General features: G+C 49.3%; 1 protein-coding gene across 1 annotated transcript in view; it reads left to right on the forward strand.

The window, feature by feature from the left end:
* Positions 1-1,406: 1,406 nt before the first annotated feature.
* Ppp1r16b (protein phosphatase 1 regulatory subunit 16B) overlaps positions 1,407-26,540 on the forward strand; it is a 97,152-nt gene continuing 72,018 nt past the window's right edge. The window contains exon 1 of the mRNA XM_090352354.1: positions 1,407-1,469. The gene's annotated coding sequence lies outside the window, so the exon portion shown is untranslated. The remainder of the gene's footprint in view (positions 1,470-26,540) is intronic.

The raw sequence follows: 26,540 nt of genomic DNA on the forward strand, positions 1-26,540 counted from the left end.
TCAAAGGGAACAGGCTGCCGGCAATAATAGTCCCCTTGGGTTATTTTAAACATCACATCAAATCTCCTCCACCTGTTCCCTTTCTAATTGCTCCAAAGAAACAGGGTCATTCACAACTGGATTACTAATGAACTGAGAGGGAGGGAGTAAATGAAGGGTGGTACTCACAGGATTTGAGGAGAGCTTGAGGGCCTGGAACAAGCCCCACCACGGTTTTCTGTGCCTCTAGGAGAAGTTCTTGAGTTTCTGGAACAATCAGCAAACCACTAAGCTCAGATGGTACTATCAGGCCCAGCAGAATACTGCTAGTGAGTAACAACCCAGAGTTTTCCAATTCAGGGTGCTGTAAATGGAATTCGCTGTGTACTATATAGTCCAACTGAAACCGTGTTTGCTTTGCAGCTGTCTGGCTTTGGGGTGCCTAGGGCTCTAATCTGGGGAGCAGGCAAAGCTCAAGGAACAAAGGCCTTTGTGGAGAAGAGAAGTCTATTGTTCTAAGGCCAGTGGTCAGCGAATGTGGATTCCAGAGGATATTTGGGGGATGGAATTATTGTTGTTGTTGTTTTCCTTTTGTTTAACTTTCTCAGTCCTTGGTGAGGAAGGGGAGGAGGAATTGCTACTCAGAGCAACTTCAAGATAGTTAAAAAACACTGTCGTGGAAAGAAAAGTAAGTACATATTCCAGGCCTCTGCTGGCTTGGGTTAACTATGTTCAGCATTTTGCTTTTAGCCAGCAAGCTCACGCCAGCAGGCAGGTCTAGATCTAGATCCCGCGGGTCTCACACCTTGGCACACACACACACACACACACACACACACACGTCAGCGGACCACTTCCTTCCTCCTTCCTGTCACCCCCTTTCCAGAAAGGGGAAATGGTGACAGTCTGTGTCACAGATCACTCCCCCCTTCACACTTGTCTTGCTCTCCTCAGAGGGGACACCTGCCCTCATAAACCTGTCCCCAACTCAACGCCTGGTCTGGCTCCTGGACGCCTGGGGGATCCCCAGACGCTGGCCACAGTGCACCCCGAGGTAGGAGCCTGGGATCCCTGGCGCAGGTACTTTTGTGGCTAGGTTAACGCCAGGTGCTCCACGAGGCCCATCTGTGAAATGGGAGCACGAATACGTTCCATGAAAGAGGGAGGACGGCCTCAAGGAGAATTATTTCAAGCTTGGCCTGAGACCTGATCCCCTTTCAATTTCCTGCGGCTGGAACTAGAGGGCTCCAGCCCGGGAGCGCCGCGACCCTTCCCCGCCCCTGTGTGCAGGCTGGGGCGGAGCGCGCCCACCCCGCGCCCACCCCTTCCCAAGAGCCCAGGCCCCGCCTCGGGGAGGAGCCGGGAGGCGGCGCGGCGGCTCGCGGCCGAGCGGAGCTGGCTCTCTCGCCGCACCAGCAGCCGCGGCTCGGAGACCTGCAGACCCAGCCGGCGGGGCCGGGAGCCGCCCGGGGCTGGGCTCGGGAGAGCGGGTGAGTTGCCCGGCGTCGCCGCCTCTCTCCTTGCGCGCAGCGGCCTGACTGCGCACAGGGGTAAAGATTTGGGCCGGGAAGGTGGGCTCAACCTGGGCTAACCTGGCTGAGGGAGAGGGGCGCTTGCACGAGGACGGGTGTGTTGAGATTCTGGGGTGGGGGTGGCGCTGGGAAGGCGGGTGCGGCGAGCGCGGGGCCCGGGAGTTGGTCTGGAGTGGGAGCGTCCTCGCGCGTTTCGCGGGGGGCTTGGGCAGGTCGTGGGCTGGGGCTGTGGTGGTCGGATCTTGGAGCGGGGAAGGGGGTTCTCCACCACTGTCTGTCAGCGGCCACAGCCTCCGAGCACCGAACACGTCTGGCGCTCTGTCTCCCAGTCCGGATGGGGGCGCCGCCCCCTCGCGTGGCAGAGCGTGGTCCCGGCGGGCAGCAGCAGGACCGGCTCCTGCTCGGGTGGGCAGGCGCCCCTGGGCTCAGATCTGCCCCTCGCCCGCGGGACCTCCCCGGCCGCGCCGCCTGCCCCGGGGAGATCGGGCGCGGGGCTGCGCCGGCCGCTCCCCAGGTCCCCGCGCCTGGAGCGCCCGGGTCGGCGCGACTCCCGCGCGCCTGCTGCCGCAGGGAGGAGCGCCCCCGGGCGCCGAGAACCGGGGAGAAGCCGAGCCGTGCTCCCCGAGAGGTCGCCCGGAGAGGGGGGTCTTCCCCAAGGTCACCCGGAGCACCCAGATCGCCCCGGGTGGGGACGTGTGGAGCGCGAGGCGCGGGCTACCCGCTTCCCATCTCGGTGCGGCCTCCCTTCCTCCGTTTTCCCCTCGGCACCCGGGCCTCCGGCTTCACGGGAGGCGCTGAGGATGCAGCGCCCACTGTCCGGGGCGGATACCAGCGTCTGGGAGGGCTGTGGCTCTGGCTCTGCGGGGAACGCAGCGGGGCGCAGCCGCCACGCGCCAGGCCCGGGGACCGGGGTTCGGTTGGCACCTCGGGGGCGGAAGGAGAGGGAGGCGGCGGCGCGGCGCAGCTCGGAACCGAAAGCCGAGCTGCTCGCGCGCCCATGTGATTAGATCCCACATAATGGGCCCCTGTGTTCGCTGTCACAGCTCCCCGCGGCCCGGAGCGCCAGGTGCGGCCTCTGAATCGCTCTCTGTGGTGGACCCGGGCACTGGAGGTGCCAGGCGCCCTTGCTCGGGGCTGTCTCTGCATAGGGCCTGCGTTCACCGCCTCTGGCCGCCGGGGTGCTCCCCGAGGTGTCCTGCCATTTCCTGCGGCTGGGGGAGCACGGGAGACGGACCCTCCCTCTGGAAAGCCGCCTTCCAGGCTGGGCGCAAAGCTTGTTAGCTCCGCCAGTGACCAGCTTGCTGTCTGCTGGTGGGCACTGGCTGCACTTGGCCTCCCCGGCCTCGGTTATCTCTTAGGAATGGGGTGCACCGTCAGGCTATGGGGTGGCGCGAGGCCTCCGAGCAGAGCGCTTTTCTGCTCTTGTGCAGCGCCCAGCGCACGTTGGAGCCGGGTGGGGCGGGTCTCTTAGGTGCTGAAGTGCTGCCCGGGTGGGTGGTTTTGGAGGGGCTGGGGGTGTTTCCACGGCTTCCTCCCTCAGCTCTGTCACAGAGGAGCCAGCTTGCAGGAGGCGGTGGGGCCCGGTGCCTGCCAGCCCGCCCTTTCCCCCAACCCAGATCCTCCTTCTCTTTCTCTCCCACCAGTCATCCAAATACCATCTTGGCTGCCTCAGTCTCTAAGATGCTGCAGGCAAGGTGTCAGCCTGATCACTCCAGACCAAGAATGTACTTAACTGTCAGCGGGGTCTACCCAACAGGGACCCTCTCCACACACACCCCTTGCTGGCTCCAGTTCTTCCCAGCCTCTGGGATGTGTTCCCTGAGGAAGACCACTTGACCCTTCCTTCCACTCTTTGACACTTGTAGCTCGCATTCCAGGCCCAGGGCTTCCGTTGTTCTCTGGACCTTCCTCTCCCTTCCCTTGCCTACCGGGTCAGGCCGGTGCCTGATGCCTACTCAGACTTTGTTCTCTCTGCTGAGGGAGCTGGAGCAGAGGTTAAATTCTAATCCAGCTGCTCAGTCGTTGGGGGCAGCCGAGCCACTGGAGGAGAAGCTGAGGCAGAGTGGTGGTTTCTCCCAGAGCAGGACCATTCTGCACTGTGCCTCTGGCTTCTTTGGAAACCCCACTGTGGGCTCAGCGAGCCTGGTTTAGCAGATTGCAAAGGTTCACACACCTGGATTCAGGCATGGTGCTTGAACTCTCAGTCATCCCGCCCTGATAACCCCATCCTCTTCTCCCAACTTAGCCAACCGTACTCCTCAGCCCCCAGACACCCCCCCAGCCCAGACCATCGCCCTGATAACCCCATCCTCTTCTCCCAACTTAGCCAACCGTACTCCTCAGCCCCCAGACACCCCTCCAGCCCAGACCATCGGATAACCTTAGACCTAGCACATCCTAAAGATCAGCTTTCATGGAAGAGGTGGGTGAGCCTCCCTCTAATAGAAAGCAGCCAATAGTAAGAGCAAGGAAGACAAGCGGGTCTAGTTGAAATCATGCAAGCTCTTGAGGCCCTATGTAAAAAGAAGCTTGTTACCCTCCCCAGCCCTAATTTTCTTACATGTGAAATGGTTTGTAAGGACACTGAGACCACAGCACACAGGAAGTGCTAGAGGAGTAAAGGAGGGAGGAACTGGAACAGGTAGGGAGACAGGAAGTGACTGTTCTCACCACTGCCCCCACTTCCTGCTTTGCATTGGGTTTAGTGGCATTGGTGGCCAATGTGTCTTCTGTGTCTTGGTACAGAAGCAGGAAACTCTATCTCCTATCTTTCTCTTGTGAATGAGAGTCTGGCTTGAGCCTGTCCCCAGGGAGTCTGTAAGCAAGCATCTTAGCCTTTGCACAGCTAGCTGCCGTTTTCCAGGGCTTATTGATTCTGTCAGCTGATGTTTTGTCCATTACAGACCCCATGTTTAGCAAGGGGTTTTAAGATGTCCCAGGCAGTTCTAGGGTCTCTTCTTTGAGGCAAAGCAGATGTGGAGACAGACAAGGAACCCTGGGGAATCCAAGCTTCCAAAAGAGTTAGCACCGGCAGGAACAGATGGGCTCAGGCTGCCTCAGGAGTGAACTTTTATCCCATCGCAGGGTGATGAGGGGTAGGGCTCCTTTCCTCTCATGTAGACCTGTGCAGATGTGAGGAGAAGAGAGATGCTGTGGTTATCAGCCCAGCTTAGGGCCTTCTAGTGCTTACTCGCAGATGTTAGCTGCTATTATGATTAGTCTATTATTATCAATAACAGGTGGGCAAATTTGGCTGCAGGAGCACATTTGAGCCTGCAGTGACAGTTTTCCAGGTGGTGGGTAACAGAGTGGGTAGGCAGCCTGTACAGGGAGAACCATGCGTGTCAGGGCACACAGGCTGGGAAGAATTGAGTGTCTGGTGAACTGTGGGCAGGAGTTGCAGCTGGAGCCGAGTCAGCACTAAGAGTGAAGGAGGCTGGGGCCGGAGGAAGGCCGGGGAGGGCGGGAGACAGAGGTCATCCTGTCAGGGGCTCTGAATGGTTAAATGCTTGCTGACCCAAAGCAAAAACCTGCAACTTGTCAGGTAGCAGCTTGATCAGGAGGGCTGGGGATCATAGCACTAGAGGAAGTTCAGGATTAATTGTATGTGTGTGTGTGTGTGTGTGTGTGTGTGTGTGTGTGTGTGTGTGTGTATGGGGGGGGGGGGATGAGGCAGGCCTATGTTCATCTGTGAACTCATTTCCTGTTCCCTTCAGCCCACCCAGGAAGCACAGAGACCTCTTCTTCCTGAGATGCTGCTCCAACTTCTGCTCCTGGTTTTTTTCTTCCTGGGACTGTGTTTCTCATAGGAAGGAAGACAGCACCGAGTTAAACATCCTTATCTAACTCATACTGATCCTGTTTTACTGAGTGATTTTCTGGATGCTAGTCACGGTGCATGGCCTTCTTTAGCGTTTCACTCGTCCTTGCATAAGCCTAGAGGAGTGGATCCACTTATCCCCACTGCACAGAAGGGAAACTGAGGGACAGAGGGTGAGGCACTTTGTAAAGGGTATGGTACTCTTATGTGACTCATGTCAGAGAAGTTTTCAAAGATACTGTGTGCTAGGCAGGTGTGGTGATGCACACCTGTAATTCTAGCATTCAGGAGGCAGAGGCAGAAGGATGGAGAGTTGAAGGCCAGCTGGGCTATGTAACAAGATGTCTGGTGCACTCCTGCACCATCTTCTTCATGTTCTTTGGAAATATCCAAAGCTGACAACAGAATGGTCAGTTTCCCTCACTCTTCACCCTTGGGTGCTAGGCCTTGGAGATGGGTCGTAGTGAAATGTTGCTCTGAGTTTTGGGAAATTCCTGAGTGCGGTGGTGATTGTGGGGGAGGGAAGATGTTCTTAGATATCTCAGAATGCAGAATTGCATTCCTCAGCCCACTGGTATCCCACCAGCATGCCTTGATGTAGGCAGTTTGTAGTCTGATTGATGTGGCAGGTGGTGACTGAGCCCCCAGGTGGCCCCAGGGAGGAATGAATCTTTTAGGGTGGCTGCTCTGAATATCATGTGACGACAGACCTTGCCTGTAACTGAACACATCCAAACAAAGACTCAGATTACCCTTTGCATGGGGAGGGGGGGCAAAGTTTAGCTCCAGGGTTCAAATCCTGACTGTTTTTCACTAGTTTGGGGGCTTTGGACGATGTTTTTACAACCTTAAGCTTCAATTTCCACATCTGTAAATATAGACTATGTGGTGGATTATCTGTCGGTCTATCTATCTATCTATCTATCTATCCATCTAATTTTTTTCCCGTCATGGGGTGTGAAGTCTGGGCTTGGGTGTTGTCACTGAGCTCTTTGGCTCAAGGCTAGTACTCTACCACCTAGAGCCAGTTTTTCTGGTGGTTAGTTGGAGATAAGAGTCTCATGGACTCGTGAGACTCTTCCTGAGTATCTAGGATTTGGTTCTATTCCTTGTTAATCACTTTTAGCATTTTGTCTCACGCACCAGAGCCATAGTTCTCAACTGGGGATAATATACCTCACCAGGGATAATATACCTCACCAAAGATGTCTTTGGTTGACCCAACTGCATTAGGAGGTCAGAGAGGGAGGGGAACTACTAATACCTTGTAGGTAGAGACCAGGGGTGCTATGAACTATTCTGTAGTACACAACACATCCCATCACAACAGCATAAACTCGTATCTACTTCCCAAACATCAGTAATGCCAAGTCGGAGAAAAACTACAGTGGACTGCTATTCCCAGAAGGTTAGTGAGTGTGTGTCTGAATCCCTCTTTTTTGTGGCCACAGTTGTCCAGTGCCATGTTCAGCACACGGGAGAAAAATCAATATACATGAAATGAATGAATGAGGCCTTGGAAGGCCTCATGTGCCCTGGACTCCCAGGATTTAGCTCATGGAACATTTTGAATGGGCAGAAGAGATTGAGAGGAACCTGAATAACGAACAGCCTTTGTTGGTAATTGAGGCCAAGGACTTTGAAAGCAAGCGCTCTGATCTCCTTTCCTCTCTTCTTCATGGTTGCTGCATGGCCGCCGGCTGCATTCTGCCCACCCTGAGCTGAGCGAGTAGGCTAGGGCAGAGGATGTAGGTGCTGACAAGAAACGCCCTGTTGACTGGGCCCTTGGGATTTGCCAAGCTGGGGTGCAGCTGCTGTCAGCTTCCTGTTTTTTTTTTTTTTTTTTCCCTTTCTGGTAGAATGGAGGAAACTCTCTGAATGGCTGTTTTTCCACTGACATTTACGGCAATGTGATAGGCCTTGGATTAATGAGGTCAAGCTACAGTGTGAAATCTGCCTGATAACTTGAAGCTTGGCCAACAGGAAGACATGGCTTGTTTTCTTTGGGCTTGTTTGATGTTTTTGGATGGTTTTGGGGCAGGGAGGTGGAGACACTGTTGAAAAGAAAGCCGTGGTTGATGTCTTGGAATTATAGGGGTTGGTATTGCCTCTTTTCCCAACTTACTGGGAAGGCTTCTTTGAATGCAGACTTGGAAATGAGTAGCTTGTTACAGCAAAGGTTCATTGTGAGCCTGGGGCTGGCTACCTTTGGGCTGGCTACTTCCAGGCTCCCTGGGCAATGGGAAGGGCTACTCTTTATGGTCTCCACAGGAGTTTGAAGGCTGGCCCAGCGGGGGATCAGATGGGCAGATGTGCACATCCATGAGAGCTTAGTTGTGTAGAGGCAGAGGCCCAGGGGATGCCTCAAGCTGGTTCACCAGCTACTTGGCATTCCTATTAGATGCAGAACTGGGTTCAGCAGGGCTGGGGCTGGAGCTTCTGTGTTTCTGGTCAGCTTCCAGAGTGTGCACTGTGGGACATAGCAGAGGCATCTGGGAATCCTGAGTCCAGAGGTGAAGGGGCCACAGGTGATGAGGCCCCACTCAGGCATAGAAGCCATCTGCTCTGCTGGCTGTTTATAGAGTCACAGATATTAGCTGTGCGCGTCTACAGTGTACCCAGGCCTGGGTCCAGGTGCCAAAGAGAGCTTGTAGATCTTTCCAAGACCCAACAGGCAACATACTGTTCTTGGGTCATTTGTTCACTTGGGAGTTGTTAAGAGCACAGATTCCCAGCCCACATAGATCAGAATAGGCCACCTTGGGGCCCTGAGAACCTGTACATGTAGTGTACAGAGGGAGAGGGGAGGAGGAACTGGTCTGCTGTGCAGGCTCATGGCTCAGCAGGCCTGGGGTTGCGTTGCAGAGCTGTGTGTTGCCTGATGGCATGAGGCTAAGTGGGGTAGGGGTGGGGAGTGGTGACTGAAACCCAGGCTGCATTTTGCTTGCCAGGTTCTGCACCCTGTACAGTTGCCACTTGGAGGAATTGGCCCTTAAAGATGACCATTAACACTGGTCATCTTGAGCGTGTCTCCTTGACTAGTTTAGTCGGCCTACTGACTCTTTTTCTTTTTTTTTTGCCAGTCCTGGGCTTGAGCTCAGGGCTTGAGCACTGTCCTTGGACTTTCTCAAGGCTAGAGCTCTACCACTTGACCCTCAGCACCACTTCTGGCTTTTTGCTATGTATGTGGGGTACCGAGGAATCGAACCCGGGTCTTCATGCATGCTAGGCAAGCACTTTAACCACTAGGCCAAACTCCTGGCCCTAGCCTACTGACTCTTAAGAGGTGCAGGTAACGACCTGACTGGACTGCTCAGGCAGGTGGGGCACAGAGAGGTTCAAGGCCATCTCCAAGGTCACACAGCCAGTAAATGGCAGTGAGGATTCGAAGCTAGTACATCTGGCTTTAAAGTCCTTGTACTTAGTTATTATGCAGGTCTTTTACTAAGAAAAAAAATGTCCTCTGAACATGGAGTTGACTCCATAGGCATGCCATTTCCTAGCCCTTCCTGCAGATGTAGGAGGCTAGCAGTGACTTCAGCTGGCTTGGGAGTCTCTGTCTCCCTCAGCCTCTCATCCCTTTTCATTGCTGCCTCAACACCTTCCTGCAACCTTGAGTGAGTTGCTTGACTTCTATCGTCAAGCCTCAACGTCCCCGGTATAGAATTTTCCTGTGTAGTGCTAGCACAGTGGTAGGAGATGCATGCTTGCATTGTTGTCTTTAAAGCTCCCTGGGGGTGGCTCTAGAGGTGAGCAGAGCACTGTGCCGTGGTGTTCTCCAGGTGACCCATGGCTCTTCCTTACCTAGGCATCCCTAGTCTTTGCTTCTTGGCACTTGGGAAGGTCTCAGTGTTCCTGCTAGCCCAGAGTTCTCTTGCTTGATCCGCTATCTCAGTCCTGAGCTGGCTTGACTTTTTGTCACCCAGTCATAAGTACAAAGAACACATTTGGAACTCTCCTTTCTCCAGGACTCTAAGTCCTTCCTGGGGACTGCCTGCATCTCAGGACTCCTTCTAGAACTATTGCCATCCCCCACCTCCTGTGGGCTGGACAGAGAGGAAGCAATCTCACTTTGTAAACATTGCTGCTTTTCTGACAAGGACATAGGGAAGATTTTTCTCGCCAAAATATTATTTATCTTTCCCTTTGCCCTATAATATCAGGTTTTTGTTTTTCTATTGCTATGTTTTATGCTTTTTAATTATGAAAAGAAGACAAATGCATCATAAAAATCCTAACAGTACAGCACTGTGGAAAATGGAAAAATAAATTTTCCAAACACTTTCCCCCTGGTTTCTCATCTCCCTTTTCCCAGAACTTCCTGGTTGTTTCATGTATCTTTCCAGAATTTCAAATTTGTATCATGTACACTTTACTCATACAAGCTTGCTTTCATTTACTCATCCTTTTTTCTTTTAAACATAGCTATACCAAGTCTTTGGAGATTCCCTTTTGCTTTTCTTTTGCTTGTCCTGAGGCTTGAACTCAGGGTCTGAGCATTGTTCTTGGGCTTTCCTCAAGGCTAGAGCACCTACCACTTGAGCCATAGCACTACTTTTGGCTTTTCCTTTGTATGTGGTACTGAGGAATCAAACCTGGGTCTTCATGTATGCTAGGCAAACACTCTACCACTAGGCCAGACTCCCGACCAACGTTCAACTAATGTATCTGAGCATATGTTAACATATATACCTTTAAATAGGTCTTTAAAGCTACATGACATTCCAGTGATAAAAGTTCACAATAAAGGGTAATAATGTTCAATAAGAAGTATATTCATTATCTTATATAACTGTAACCCCGCTCTGTATACCACTACAATAAGATATCTATTGAAAAATTCACAATAAAATGTATTTTGTTGTTTCTTGCCATGGCTAAAATGGTGCTTCCAGTTCTTTTCTACTACAAATGATCAATGTGACATCTTTGTACAATGTATATATTTGTACTTTGGTATGATTTTAGCCATAAGGAAAATTCCTTGCAGTTTGAATTGGGTTAGATACTGCCAATTGTCCTCCCAAGAGGCCAGACCAATTTCCATTTATTCAGGTGCGAATGGCTGATTTCCAGCCTTCTCCAACACTGACTGTGAAATCAGTTTAATTTTTGCCATTCTAATTGGAACAGGTTGCGCATCCTCATCTGACATGCACAGGGAGGGAAAGGTTTTGGAATTCTCATGATAACGGGAATGAGACCCAAGTCCAAACATAAAATCCATTTATGCTTCACGTATGCCTAGTCTGAAAGTCATGTTATAAAGGTTTTTTTAGTCTATCTGGGTTTTGCCTACAATCTCTCATGAGGCCCAGGGTAGAATTTTCTGCTTATGGTTGCATATCATTGCTCACAGAGTTTCACATTATTTTGGGCTGGGTGCTAGTGGCCCATGTCTATTATCATAGCTTCTCAGGAGGCTGAGATCTGAGAGGATCACAGTTCAAATCCAGCCCAGGCAGGAAAGTCTGTGAGACTTTTACCTCCAACTAACCATCAAAGAGCCAGACTGGAGGCCTGGCTCAGGTGGTAGAGCATCATCCATGAACAAGAAAGCTGAGCAAGAGTGCAAGACCCTGAGGTCAAGTCCAGGCTATATAATAGGGATGGCAGTGAGGGGAAAAAGTAAGGAAGGGGTGAATGGGGCTTTCTAGTTTTCCTGTAGTGCTAAAAATCAAGGCCTTGTGCATGTTAAGCAGGCATACTGGTCTTGAACTTGGCATGAGGAGTGCTGAACGAGTGCCTTTAGTGGTTTGCATGTTTATGAGGGGCTGGAGAGAGCCTGTGCAGAAACTCAGCCTGCGTTTGAAGGCAGCTCTGGCTTTGGAGGGGCAGAAGGGAGCAGTAGGCTAGCTTTAGAAACTCCACTCACAGCTTGGGGGGCATAGGGCATGGGTGGCAGAAACAGCTGTTTATGCCAGAGTTCACAAGGGGATGTGTCTGCAGAGAGGATTCACAGACCAGGGTACAAGGATGAGTGAGAATCCAAGGTCAGCCTATATGTTATAAAGACATGTCCGACTCTTAACAGATGAGGCCATTTAGAATGAGATCTGTCTCAACATCTCAGGTACCCACTTAGGGGAAACCAAGCCTTAGCCTGGACTGACCTTCCTAGACATCTTCATTTTGGGATATCTGAAGCCCAACACACGGCATGGAGCCATGGAGAATATCATTTGAAACAGGGCTGTGGAATGAACTCAACATTACGTGATAGCAAATCCCTTGAGCAGGGCTCACAGAGCCAGTTGCTGAGCAGGCAGAGTGGAAGAAGAACTTGAAGTCAGGACAAGGCTAGCATGCCCTCCACAGAAGCAAGGAAGCGCCCTGGCTCTGTTCCCAGGGGCTCTCTCCAGCAGGCAGCTGCCTTATCTGCACTGGTGCTATAGCTTTTGTTCCAAGCCAAAGGACCTTTCCTGCCTTCCTGCCTCTCTGCCTCCCTTCTTTTCTTTTCCTAGATTAAATGGTCATATATTTACTTGTACATTGTAAGGGGTTTCATCATATCATTTTCATATATGCATAGAATATACTTGATCATATTCACCCCATACTACTCTTCACTTTTTAAAAGAAGATTAATTTCTCCTCCTTCATTTTTGGCAGTACTGGAATTGGAATACAGGACCTCACACTTTGGGCAAGAGCTCTAGCATTTGAGCTTACCCCTCACCTCCAGAACTATTACTTTCTTATCCACCCCTGCCTTTCATGTTTTTCCTTTTGATTTATTTTATTTCATTTTGTTTTTACCAGTCGTGGGGCTTGAACTCAGAGCCTGACCACTGTCCTTGGACTTTTCTCAAGGGTAAAGCTCTACACTTGAGCCACAACACCACTTCCAGATTTTTTGCTATGCACGTGGTACTGAGGAATTGAACCTGGGTCTTTGTGCATGCTAGGCAATCACTTTACCACTGGGCCAAACCTCCGGCCCTTTTTTATTTATTGCTATTTTAAAGGTGATACACAGAGGGGTTACAGTTACATAGGTCAGGTAATGAATACATTTCTTTTCTTCTTTTTTTTTTTTGTCAGTCATGAGGCTTGAACTCAGACTGGGCACTGTCCCTGAGCTCTGCAGCTCAAGGCTAGTGCTTTACCACTTTGAGCCACAGCACCACTTCTGGTTTTTCTAGTGGTTAATTGGGGATAAGAGTCTCATGGACTTTTGTACCCAGGCTGGCTTTGAACCATGATCCTCAGATCTCAGCCTCCTGAGTCGCTAGGATTACAGGAGTGAGCCACCAGTGCCTGGCTATGAGTATATTTTTGAATAGTGTTAGCCCTTCCCTTGCTCTCTCCCAGTCTTTTTCTCCCATCATTTTCAACATAGTGTCTAGTGAGTACCACTGCTGCATTTATTTTGACCCTCAACCTCCAACTTTCTTAGCCATCTCCTCTTTAAAAATTTTTATTTTGAGAGGCCAGGAGTGGTGGTAGAGTGCTTGTCTAGCATGCACAAAGACCTGGGTTTGATTCCTTGGTACCACATACATAGAAAAAGCCAGAAATGTTGCTGTGACTCAAGTGGTAGAGCTGTAGTCTTGAGAAAGCCCAAGGACAGTGCTTTAGGCTCTGAGTTCAAGCCCCAGGACTGGCAAAAAATAATGTCCATGAGACTCTTATCTCCAATTAATCACCAGAAAATCGGAAGTGGCTCTATGGCTCAGGGGGTAGGGTGGTGGCCTTGAGCTGAAGAGCTCAGGGACAATGTCCAGGCCCAGAGTTCAAGTTCCATGACCTGCAAAAAATAAGAAATTACTTTCAGACAGGATCTCCCCATGTGGCCTAAGCTGGTCTGAACATCTGACCCTCTTGCCACAGCCTCTTGAGTGTTAGGATTACAGGCTTGTACCACCACAGCTGGCAAAGGACTACTTCACTGGCTGTGATCTGACATATCTGATGGAGTGACCTCAGTGAAATGAAGGCTCTTGGCCTCCAGTTTATGAAAGACCTACTGTGTGCTAGAGTGGGAACGGCATATCCCTTGTCTTCTAAGTGCATGCAGTCAGATAGAGGAGGCCAACAATTCCTCAACACAGTGTTGACTGTTGTGTTAGAGAGGCAGAAAAAGACTAGAAAAGAACTAGAGATGGGAAAGAAATATGTCTGGCACAGGGCAGAGGAAGAGCAGTGAGACCATGCTGTGTAGGAGACGCAAGGCTCAACCTGGACAGCACATTAGCTGTATAACCCTGGGCGTGGCTGCCAGAGAACAGGGGAGAGAGAGCCTGCAGGTCGGGATGCATGCACATTATGTGGGCTTCTTTGAAGGTGGATCTGGGTTCAAATCTTAGACCTGGCTGCTAACCCCTCCTAATCTTGGCATGTTACGATAAGGCTCGCTTCTGCGTGCTCACAAATGGCTAACATGTATAGTCATCGCTGCTTGCTATTCAGGCAGATAAGAGTCTCATCTTCAAAGTAACTAAAACCAGAAATGGAGGTATAACTCAAGTGACAGATCAGCAGCCTCAAGTGAAAAAGAAGCAAGAGTACACACACAAACCCTGAAGTGTTTTTCCTAACCTGTTTAAGGGGGATAATGAGACTTATTTTTCAGACCCATTGTGGAGATTAAAATCAATTTCTGATAGCATTTGGCACACACCATCTCAGCAAACAGTGACTACTGCTGCTCAGGTGTGAATCCAGCAGGCCGGCTTACTGTTGTTGGAAACCCCATTATTTATGGCTTTGAGGTGGGAGGATGAAAAGTGGGGAGGGCCAGAGGGAAAATAAAGATGTCAGGGCCACAGACACAATACAGGCTGGTGGTGGTTGGTGATTCCACTCAGTCACTGGAAACATCGCACAAGTCCCTGTAAGAGATACCACAGTAGACCTGGGTGCCAGGAGTGGAAACTGGAAGTAGTGGCTCCTCAAGTGTTCTCAAAGATTGGCACTGACATTATAAAGACCCTGTTAAGTCCTGCAGTCCAATAGACTGGAGGGAGAGGCTATGTAGCACCCAGGTTGAGAACCAGGGCTTCTGTGTCAAAGCCAACATGAACCCAATCCCTATCTCCACCACTCCCTGTCTGAGCTGCCTCGGGCAGCTCCTGAACCCCAGAAAGCTTCAGGCCAATCCTCTGGGGAACAGGAGTTAATAGTACCTTTCTCAGAGGTGGGCGTGAGGACTAAGAAAAGCACTTAGCTCAGCGCTAAGGAATACAGTCAGTGTTCAACAAAAGTTGGTAATTATAACAGGGAAATATATCATTTAGTGGTGGATTCTTTTAATGTCTTGGGGTGCTATAGAAATAAGACTTCGCTTTTGACTTTCTGGGGAAAGAGTGCCCCTTGGCTCTAAGAAAGAGAGAGGAGGCTCTGGGCCAAGTTCTGACACAGCGCTTCTGCGGGGCACAACACACCCACTAGGGCAGCCTTGAAAAATGTCAGTTCCTGGCTCTTCTCAACCCTTCACCCCAGACCAGTGAACTGAGACTGTTGACCAGTGACCCTCAAAATCAGCTTTTTTTTTTTTGAAGCATGGAATGATTTATGATGGAAAAGCTAAGTACAGAAAAGGCCATAAATCTTAAGTGAATAATTTTTTAACACTTTGAATATACCCATAAAACCACTTCCTGTCAAGACATAGAATGTTGCCTGTGCCCCATCCCCCAGTCCCTTCCCAGTTGTACCACCCCTACATACCTTGAAATAACCATCTGGGTAGATGATGGCACAGATGAGTCTTGTCTGTTGTTGAATTTTACCCAAATGGAATCATTGACTGTGGATATTTCTGTGTGTTTGAAAACTTCTTGGTTAACATTGTAAGAATCGCCTGTTGTTGAGGGGATTTGTATATTGTTCATTCCGGTTGCTGTACAATGTTCCATTGTCAGGCCGAAGCATTTTCTCCCCCTTAAGCTGTTGTTGGGCATTTTGGATTGTTGATACTTTGGATCTCTTACAAATAGCACTATTAATGCCTTTCAGGGGACGTGTGTAAAGATTTCTGCTAGGTATATTATTCTCAGGAGGAAATTGCTGGGTTACAGGGTCTGTCTTGGTTCGGGTTTACAAGATATTGCCGAGCAGTTTAGAAAAAAAAAGTGGTTGTAGCAATTTATATGCCCACACAGTCTGTGTTCTTGCCCAGTAGTGGGTATTTTCTGTCTTGGCTCATTCGGGTAGCTATGTAATGTCCTGCTCTGTGGTCTGTAGTGTGCAGAAAAGCCCAATGTAGGGCTGAAATTGAGAATCTTTTTCCTAATATCTTTTGAAAACTGGCAGTGAAACTTCTATAATGTCTAGAGGAAGAATTTTATTTTCCTTCCCTTCAGTACTGGGGTTTGAGCTTAGGACCCCGTGATTACTGCTAAGCAGGCATTGTGCCACTTAAACATGTACCCCCAATCCTTGTAACCAGAACTTTTTGTGGCCTTACCCTGGCTGATGAGACAGTGTTTTACTGTGGAAGCAGAAAGTTCAGGAGAATCCAAGCTGCCAGCCAGGCACTCGTTCCTGTGTTCATGGCTCCCCAGGAGTGATCCTGGAAGGTAACTTCAGATATAGTACCATGGGGCCCTGGAAAGAAGCCATGGAAGAGTTTTAGTCTCTTTTTCTAACTTTTCTAAGACCGGAAAGCAAGGAAGTAGAGTTGTGACTCAAGTGATAGGGATGCCAGCCTTGAATAGAAAAAGCTGAGGGCCAATGCCTAGGCCTTGAGTTCAAGTCGTGGTATTGGGGAAGAAAAAAGAAAAGAAAAGAAAAAGGGAAGCTGGCTGAGGTGGCTCACTCCTGTAATCCTAGCTACTCTAGAGGCTTAGATCTGAGGATCACGGTTCAAAGCCAGCCAGCCTGGGACACTAAAAAACCAGAGACTCTTATCTCCAATTATTCACTAGAAAATGGGAAGTGGGGCTATGGCTCCAGGGGTAGGGCTGTAGCCTTGAGCTGAAGAGCTCAGGGATAATGCCCAGGCCCAGAGTTCAAGCCCTATCACCACCACCACTACCACCAACAAAAGTGGTGGGGGAGGGGGAGAAAAGGAAAAGAAAAGAAACAAAAAGAAGCAATGGAAGATATAAAAAGTAGCTAAGTGTGTGTGTGTGTGTGTGTGTGTGTGTGTGTGTGTGTGTGTGTGTGTGTGTATGTATGTTGTTATCGGGGCTTGACTGCAGGGCCTGAGCACTGTCCCTTACCTTTTTCATTGGAGGCCAGCTGTCTATCACTTGAGCCACAGCTCTACTTCCAGTGTTTTATACTGCTCTACTTCCATTGTTTTGTTTTGTTTTTAGCCAGTCCTGGGGCTTGAACTCTGGGCCTGAACACTTTGCTTGAGCTTCTTTGGCTCAAGGCTAGCATTCTACCATTTGAGTCACAGCACTCCTTCTGCCTTTTTCTGTTTATTTGGGACTGAGGAATTGAACCCAGGGCTTCATGTATGCTAGGCAAGCACTCTACCACTAAACCACATTCCCAGCCTCAGTTCCATTGTTTTGGTGGTTAATTGGAGGTAAGAGTGTTTTCAACTTTCCAGCCTAGACTAAGGTCTCTGGCTTCTGAGGTAGCTGAGATTACAGGTATAAGCAGTTAATAAAAAGTGAACCTGGGCAGGATTTTAACACAGAGACCTGAACTCCATTGTAACAGTAACACTGCTTTCATGAGATGGCTTTTGGCTTATGGAGACTTTATATGTTCAAAGGAAATGAAGCTGGTTCAAAAGGAAGTTTGCTTAGAGTTCTGGCCACCCAAGGAGAGAATGAAAAGGAAGGAACTTGGGCTAGAGATCAAAGGGGAGGGACACAGGGACCATCACACAGTCTGCCACAGCTGGCTTCCCTGCAGGGCAACCTGGAAGGTCACATCCAATACGGAGAGACTTCAAAACCTGTGGACTGGATGAAAGTACCATTTTACCAAACTGCTGAGCCTCTTGAGGCTTCCTACTTTTTATTTTCTTTTTCTACTAACATTGTCACCTCCCAGAGTGGAGAGAAGCGAGGACAGGTGCTGTTATGAATCTGATTTGAGAACTGTTGGGTAAAGAGGATCTGAAAAATGCTCACTGAAAAGAGAACACTGGTCACAGGGGCTGAGCCTGTAGGGGTTTGGAAAGTACATTTGATGAGATTCTCAGAATGAGCTATGCTTATTTCCTGCTTAAGATCCAGAAGCAGTGACAGCCCCTACGGTAAGGGGAGTTATGACTTTAATCAGTTTTTCCTCCCACTCATCCCCTCTTTTGTTTGCATGATACTGGCCTCTGAATGTCTGAGAGTTGCTAGGCAGATGCTCTACCTCCCCCCCCCTTTTTTTGCATTGGATATTTTGAGATAGGGTCTTTATTTTTGCTTGAGATCTGATAAGGCTTCTTGCCTTTGCTGAGATGGTAGGTCTGTGTGACCACACCTAGAATCTTCAAGTTTTTTGTTGCCCGGGTTGGCCTGGAATCATGATCTTTTCAATCTCAGCCTCCTGAAGGGTTACGATCATAGGTTGAGATGTTCCTGATTCTCTTCTGTTTCTCTCTCTCTCTCTCTGTTGTTGTTGTTGTTGTTGTTGTTTTTTAAAGTGCTCGAGACGGAACCCAGGGCCTTTTACATATCAGACAAGTATATATTCTTGAGTTTTATTGTTGGGCCTTCGATTTTTTTTTTTTGCCAGTCCGAAGGACTGTACTCAGGGCCTGGGCACTGCCCTTGAGCTTTCTCAAGGCTAGTGCTCTACCACTTCCGGCTTTTTCTATGTGGTACTGAGGAATTGAACCCAGGTCTTCATGCATGCTAGGCAAGCACTCTACCACTAGGCCAAACTCCCAGCCGGTCCTTCGATTTTTGAGGCAAATTTTATATAACCCAGGTGGCCCTCACATTGATGATCCTCTTCCCTTTTCTCCCAGAGAACTGGAATTACACAACAATACCCAGCTTTGTTCTTGACTCTTGTCTACCCGGGAGGCAGTGGTGATTCTGTTCATGGTTTGCATGATGTCCTGCACTCAGAAGGGGCCCTTCTACTGGGTTTGATAAAATTCTAGACATTGACGCTTAAGCCTAGAGGATTTTAGTCAGTGAGCTAATGATAAATATTAGAATCCACACTTGCACACTTGATAATGTATATGGCCACTGCCTCTGTCTGTGGCCAGACATTACTAATCGGTCACAGCACTCACTTCCCCCTGCGATCACTCATGGTTCCTTCATGATCCCTCACCTCACAGTACTCCGTGTGGCCACTAGTAGCCTGAGAGTTGGCACAAGAAAAAAGAAAGCTTGGTCAAAGACATGCTGAGAGGCAGTGGAGATCCAGGCCAGGCTGACCTAGCCACCATGAATGGCCATCCCGTTTAATGACTATGTGGCCCAGGAGGCTGTTCCTGGGTCACAGGTGGCTTCCTTTGGGAAATGACCCCTGCCACTGCGAAGTGAGTTTTATCTGCCTGTGCTGGGAGGAAGGGACCACGCCCCCGGCCCTGGAGCAGCTGCCTTTGTAAGGTGATTCTCATTTCTCCCTGCTTAGCTATTACATAAGCTTCCTTGGAAGGCTGGCTGTTTGGTTTAGCTGCATGACTGTGACAGACTGGGTCACACGGGCTGCTTGTAAGTCATTATGTTAGCTTTGTATGGGTTCCTGCTCTAAGCACCTTTGTTCCTCTCCCCTGCAGCCTTCCTCATGCTGATATCCTTTTGTTTTCCTTGGAGGTACTAAGGGGATTGAACTCAGGGCCCATGAACTTGCTAGGCAGGTGCTTTAGCAATTGAGCCACACCTCCAGACCTTTCTACATTGTTTTGTTTTGGGGGGGGGGGAGTATAGGGTCTCACCTTATCCCTAGCTAGTTTAGGCTGTGGTATTCCTACTTGTGTCTCTCCAAGATACTGGGGATGGGCAGGTGTGATGACAGGTGTATGCTGATGGACCCAGCCACTCCCTTGTAGCTTGAATAACAGGTGTGTACCACCATGCCTAGCTAGTGGTTGACATGCGAGTTTTGTGCAACTCTCATGAACTCCCACAGTGTGTGGGTTCATGGAGAGAAGCTCAGCGTGCAAGACTGGTGTGTTCATGGCCTCCCTGTACTTCTTTGCGCTGAAACTTTCTTCAAAGTATTCTTGGAGTACAGCCAGAAAAAGCCGTCTCACCCTCATAGGCAGAATCAACATCTCCCTGCAATGGTCCTTACAGTGGGCAGATTGCCTCACAGGCATGAAGTTCCCATCATCACACTATAGCTGAGCTTTGTTGAATTGTCCATGGTAGATGGCTTCTCCTCTTGCCAGACCCATCCTGCTTCTTCATTCTTCCTGCGAGTGATCCTAACTCTGCCCCCTAGAGGCTTGGAGCAAAGTTGATCCTTTTCCCTGGTGACTTTTGTTGAGGCCTGGTCCTGTGCTCCCAGTTGTACCTACCCAGTTCAAACAGCTCATTATTATTTCCATGTGGGACTTCATTCTTCTGAAAGAGCTCAGGAAAAGTCGCTTGATCATTTGTTTTTTCTGTCAAACTTAGGTTTTTTTTGTTTGTTTTTCTTCTTCGTTAGTCATGGGGCTTGAACTCAGGACCTGGGTGTTTTCCCTGAGCTCTTCTGCTCAAGCCTAGTACTCTACCTACCCCTTGAGCCACAGCACCACTTCTGGTTTTTTTTTTTTTTTTTTTGGTGGTTAATTGGAGATAGGAATCTCATGGACTTTCCTGCCTAGGCTGGCTTTGAACTGCAATCCTGAGATCTCAGCTTCCTGAGTAGTTAGGATTATAGGCATGAGCCACCCGTGCCCAACAACATTGTGGGTTTTGAATCCCTCATCCCCTTTTTCTTCAGAACATCACTAAGTCCTGTGTGTGGGCTTCAGAGGGCAATGACACTGAGGGACAAGTCCAGGGCCACTATTTAGAGAACTGAATGATGGAGTAACAGAACTGAGACTCATGGGTCCTGAATCCCACAGCCAGTTCAGAACTAGGAGGCCTGTCTATGAAGACAGTACTCAGTGTCTGTAAGGTTTGTCCCGGCAGGAATAGGACAACTAGTCCATTGGTAAAAGTCCATAAGGATGCTATTGGGGTGGGAGGGCAAGGGTAATTTCTAATTCAGATATTTGGAGCACTGAAGTCCCCAGAAATTTCTTTGCTCGTGAGTAAAACATCTTTATGCTGGGGGAAAAAAAGATGCTATTATTCAGAGATGTGTGTGGTGGGAGGCAGTGGTATGCAGCCTTTAAGAGAGAAAGTAGGTCTTAAGCTAGAACCTGAGAGGAGGAGGAGGAGAGTTGAGGATGTTTGTTTTGTTTTCTTTTTTTCTCTCGCACTCAACAGTGCAGGAAACACAAGGAGAAAGGCACTCGTGGCCTTCCTCTAGATGCTTGCCAAGACTGTGGAGAGAGAATGGCTGAAGAACCCAGAACACAAAGTAAAACAACACTTCGCATTTTCTCTTGCCAGCGTGAACTTTGAAACACTTCCTGACTCATATTTTAACATCTCTGCAATTTGAATTCACCTTCAATGTGTTGCTTTTTTCAAAGCAGTAGGCTCAGGTCTAAAGATGTGTCAATCAGCTACTCCCCTGGAATTAAGGTGGCACAGTGCCTGGGTCCTCTTCTCCTTTCTCCATGAGCAGAGCTGCTGTGGGAACCTAGTCTTGACTTCCCACCATTCCTTTCGAACGTGCCTTCCTCTTGGGCTTCAGAATCCTGAAACAGCCATTGTAAGGAGCTGTCAGGAAATGTGCCCCAGCAAGAAGCCACTACAGGACACAGGCCTGCCTGGAGCCATTATCAGTACCCCTATTATAAAGCATCATCCCCATCATTTCTTGGCTTAGATATGAAGTCCTGAGACTCTTTAATTTCTCTCCTGAGAATTCTTGAGTATTCGTTTGACCCACAGACTGGCTTCAGCAGCAAGGGTAACGTTGAAAACTTTGAAACGTGAGCTTCTGATTGGATCAACCCAGGATATGTACCTACCCTTGAACTAATCACTATGGCTGGTTCACAAGCCCTGGGAAAAGAGAGAGGCTGGTTGGACTGACTCAGAACATATGCCTACCCCCTCAACCAATCATGTGGTTGGATAACAAGCCAATCACAGCCTAGCATGGAATGATAATGGCTGAGCTGCACAATGGACACCCAGCCAGTGCTCCATTGGTTTTCCCAGATATCCTCACTCCTCAAGCAATAGCCTTTCATTGGAAGTGGGGAAGGGGCCTGTAGCACATCCCGTCTATCCATGGTTCCACCTCCTGTCCAGGCTTGGCTTCTGAAGCTGTGCCTCTGTGTCCCTAGATGCTTGCTGACTGGGATGGTAGTAGTGAGTGGTACAGGGGAGAGAAGTCAAGTTCAGAGTTTGTCAGACAGCCTGCTGGAGGCAGGAAGGTCCACGGGAAGAGGTGAAGACACCTGAACAGTTTGTTCCTGCTCCTCCCAAGGGTCAAGTGTCTTGGCCCCATACTTCCTGTTAGCTACAATCAAGCTATTTTGGTTCATGGCACAGATGTTGGAAAAATTAAATACCCCACCCTATTTCCCCTGGCCTTGGATTCCTTTTCTCGTCGCGCACACACACACACACACACACACACACACACACACACACACACACACACACACACACACTCTTCCTGAATGACCTCACCCACCCGGCCTCTGTGGTTCCTGCCTGCCCACCCATTCTTCACCAGCCTGCCCATTCTGTTGACTTGTGGCCCCCACTTGGGTCCATGGTCTGTCTGGCTAGTTCTCCCATCACACTGAGCTTGGAATGACCCCATTCAGCTGATTTTTCTCCAAATGTGGCCTTCCTTGGGGACCATGCTGAGTGATGACACCATTGTTCTTCCAGGGTCTGGCTCTGTGTGCTCTTTTTTTTTTTTTTGGCCAGTCCTGGGGCTTGAACTCAGGGCCTGAGCACTGTCCTTGGGCTTTCTCAACACTAGAGCTCTGCCACTTGAGCCACAGCACCACTTCTAGCTTCTTCTATGTGTGTGGTATGGAGGAATTGAACCCCGGTGTTCGTGCCTGCCAGGCAAGCACTGTACCGCTAGGCCAAACTCCCAGCCCCCTATGTGTACTCTTACTATTGTCTAGGATTTCCTTGGGAAGGGTGAACAGGAATGTCTAGCATAAAGAGGCCAGCTTCCCAGCCATGGCAAGTGTGGATTCCTCGGCTGCCCAGGCCAGTGCCCTGTCTCAGGGGCCACCCAGCTGCTGCCAGCAGCACCAGGCAGTTCTTTAATTAGACTAAGCAGGGTTTTCTCAGACAGGGGTGGAGGAGGTGTGTGGGTCTATTGGGGGAAACTAGGTCACCTGAAACCCAGCAGCCAAGAGGGAGCTGTCCTGGCGTCCCAGCTCCAGGGAACCCAGAGGGTGAGGTGGGAGAACCAAGTGAGAGAAAATGTGCTCTGGCCCCTTTTTCTGGCTCTTGGGAGATTCCGTCCTCACCTTCCTCTAGGGGGCTGGGCGACTGCCCTTAATTCCTTTGCCTGAGGTGGGGGATAGCACAGTGAGTGCCTCTGCCTGATGGGGATAGGGGTGGGAGAGGGTCAGGGGTCATGGAAAGAGCACTGTGCTGTGAGCGAGGCCCCCAGGGGTGAATTGAGTTGCTGCTCATGGGCAGTGCCCTTGGAGTCTGTCATCTACCTTTTGTGCCTGTTTTGTCAGTCATCTGCTGGGGAGACTGTGTCTTGTGTCTGTCCTTTCCCTCACCCTGTTCCTAAACCTTAGTACAGTCCTGGCATGTGCAAGATACCCAATAAGTATTTGGCAGATGAACTAATTCATGAATACTTTGGGGCTGAGGTTGTAGCTCAATGATAAGAGCACTTGCCTAAGCATGTGCAGAGTCTTTGGGTTCCATTCCCAGCACACACACACACACACACACACACACACACACACACACACACACACCCCTGAAACTGAGTTATGAGACTCAGTTGTGAGATAAGGTACCCAAATGTCAGTCACTTGCATTTCTTTTTTCTTTGTTCTGTGTTTGCTTGTTTGTTTGTTTGCAGTTATGGGGCTTGAGCTCTACTGGGTGCTGTCTTTGAGCTCTTTTGTTCAAGGCCAGCATTCTACCACTTAAGCCGCAGCGCCACTTCCGGTTTTCGGTACTTCATTGGAGATAAGAGTGCCATGGACTTTGCTGCCTGGCTGTTGTTCTCAGATCTTAGCCGCCCTATTTAGCTAGGATTACAAGCACGCGCCACCAACACATGGCACTTGTATTTCTTTTATTTATTTAATTTTTGTTGGTCATAGGGCTTGAAATCTGGGCCTGGACGCTGTCCCTGAGCACTTCAGCTCAAGGCCAGCACTCTACCACTTTGATCCACAGTGGTTTTTCTGGTGGTTAATTGGAAATAAGAGTCTCATGGACTTTTGCACCTATGCCGGCTTTGAATCACGATCCTCAGATCTCAGCCTCCTGAGTAGCTAGGATCACAGGCATGAGCCACCGGTGCTCAACTTTGTATTGCTTTAATTAATTCTTCTGTTTTGCTTTTTTGAAACATTGTCTTGCTGTGTAGCGCCAGCTGGCTTCAGGCTTGAGATCCTCTTGCTCCAGTCTCTCCTCTCCTAGGATTACAGACATATGCTACCATGCTCCATTTTTTGGTTTCTTGGCTTGAGATAGGGTTTCACTGTGTAATTTAGGGTGGTTTGGACTTGGCATTGTAGCTCAGGCTTGCCTAGAACGTGTGCTGTGTCTCTCTGAAGTGCTGGGATTACAAGCATGTATCCCTTTGCCTGGAAGTTACTTGCATTTCTTACCATCATTTAGTTTTTTCGTTACTACTGACTTGCTAGTTTAAGACTGAAATAGATTTTTTTAAAAGGCGATTTCGCATCACTACCATAAATAAGCAGTAACTGTGAAAACAAATCCACAGAAAACAAAACAATATTATTCCATTTTCTCCTAGGATACTGTTGCTGGCCAGGAGGCTAGAAGCCCAAGGCAGTCTGTCTTTGTTTACAAGGGAGATTGGCATGGTTATGAAGATGCTAGGAGTTTATTAGTGCCAGACTGACACTTTCCTTCCGCAGAAAAATCTTGAAAGATTAAAAAAGAAATGGAGAGGCAGGCAAGGTTATGCATGCCTGTAATCTCAGCACTCAGTAGGTTAGGCAGTGATTTGGTTCCTCTTTTTCATGTTTAGGGAGGCTCTTGGCCAGGAAGATGGTTGGGAATGTCCTCCTCCTCCTCCTCCTTCTCCTCCTCCTCCTCCTCTTCTTCTTCTCCTTCTCCTTCTTCTCCAATCCTGGGGCTTGAACCCTGGGCCTGAGCCTCATCTTGCTCAGTTTATTGGAGACAAGAGTCTCATGGAATTTCCTGCCCACGCTAGTTTCGAATCACAATTCTCAGATCTCAGCCTCGTGAGTAGCTAGGATAACAGGAGTGAGCCACAGGTACCCTGTTGGGAGATATTCCTTTTAGCAATGTCATTGTCATGATTTTCATCTCGTCCAGCATTCTTCTCCCTGGCAAGGTAGTCAGCAGTAACACTGAAGAAATGAACGCGCACAGAGTACCAGGACTGAGAGAACCCTTACAGAATGTTTGGGTCACTCTGACACCCATGGGTGCTGTCCTCCAGTGACGGGGAGGGAGGCGTCCTACCTTCCCACACCATCAGTCCAGAAGCATCTTTGTGGAACTGTCTATTGGAAGGCTCTGGAAGCCAAGTATCTGTGCTTGGGGGGTTGGGGTCACACAGTTGCTTCCCTGAGCCTTCGTTGTGCTCTGTGTTAGAGAGCCTCACAGTCTTCCTTTCCTTATGCAGACTGGAGCTCTGGATATTTGGGAGGCTGCTGTGTCATTCTGCCTGCATGACACAGGGCTTCAAACTCAAAATGACTACAGGAGCTAGCAAGGGATGACAAGCAGGAAGAGGTCAGGTAGGCGTAGTGGGGGTGAGTGGGGACTGTGATCAATTAAGAGGCCATGTGCCTCTATCTCAGGAACAGCCCTTCCAAGTGCGAGGCACTGAGTTCAAGGCCCGGTACCAGCACAAAAACAAAAAGAAAGGAAGGAAGAAAAAAGGAAAAAAAGGAAGACTAAAGGAAAGAAAGGACGGAAGAATACCCAATGTTGGATATGAAAATCTTCAAGTATTGCAGTTAGACATGGCATGGAAGGTGATGCAGGTTGCAGAGGGCTTTGGTTAAGTCTGGCACAGCCACTCGTGCTCAGCACCAAGCCCCAGGACTTCCTGAGCCCTTTGGTCTAGGCCGTGCTGTCCCTAGCAGGATATGTTTGTATGTGTTGGTTTCTAGAACTTTCTCCACAGAGATGAGCCCCACTACATGCCTTTGAACAGGACTCTTCTCTACTCCTCTTTTTTTTTTTTTTTTTTTTTGCCAGTCCTGGGCTTGAGCTCAGGGCCTGAGCACTGTCCTTGGATTTTCTTAAGGCTAGGGCTCTACCACTTGAGCCACAGCACCACATCTGGCTTTCTGTTACATATGTGGTACCGAGGAATCGAACCCTGGTCTTCGTGGATGCTAGGCAAGCACTCTCCCACTAGGCCAAACTTCCGCCCCTCGACCCCTCTTTTCTTGCACCCAGAGTACTCCTCAGTCTTTTGAGGTTCAGATCCCTTGTCTCCTATTCTGAAAACCCTTTCCTGATAAACCCAGCTAGGCCTGCTCTTCCATTTTCCAGCTGTGAAAACTGCATTGGATTGCTGGGCACATTGCTTTATTGGCTGACAGACAGACACAGGGGCTTTCTAGTAGGCAGAGCCGGTCTCTGAGTCAGGGAGTGTCTCAGGGCAAGCATACATGAAGTTTCTGCTCCCTTGAGAAGGTAAGACAATCTAGGGGCTCTGACCACCACCATGACAGTGGGAGGGTAAACATCCACCTCTTTAGAATTCCATACTTCTAAAAAGCAACCAGAAATACAAAGCCAGGACAAGAGGAAATGTTGGCAGCAAAACTGGATGACTCACTCCTTGTTAGAGGGAATAGAAACAAGTTAGCACTTTCTCTTTTTTTGGCAGTACTGGGGTTTGCACTCAGGGCCTTGCATTTGCTTGACAGGTGCTCTACCACTTGAGCCTTACCTGTAACCACATTTTATTGCTGGTTATTTAGAGATGGAACCTAGCAAACTTTTCTGCACAAAGCTGGCCTCCAATTTCAGTCCTCCATCTCTCAGCCTCTTGGGTAAATAGGTTTACAGATGTGAGTCACCCACCAGTGCTATCAGGCTTGGTAGTCTCTT

The sequence above is a fragment of the Megascapheus bottae genome, chromosome 18, assembly GCF_031878675.1.
Source record: "Megascapheus bottae isolate mThoBot1 chromosome 18, mThoBot2.hap1, whole genome shotgun sequence".
Taxonomy (NCBI): domain Eukaryota; kingdom Metazoa; phylum Chordata; class Mammalia; order Rodentia; family Geomyidae; genus Megascapheus; species Megascapheus bottae.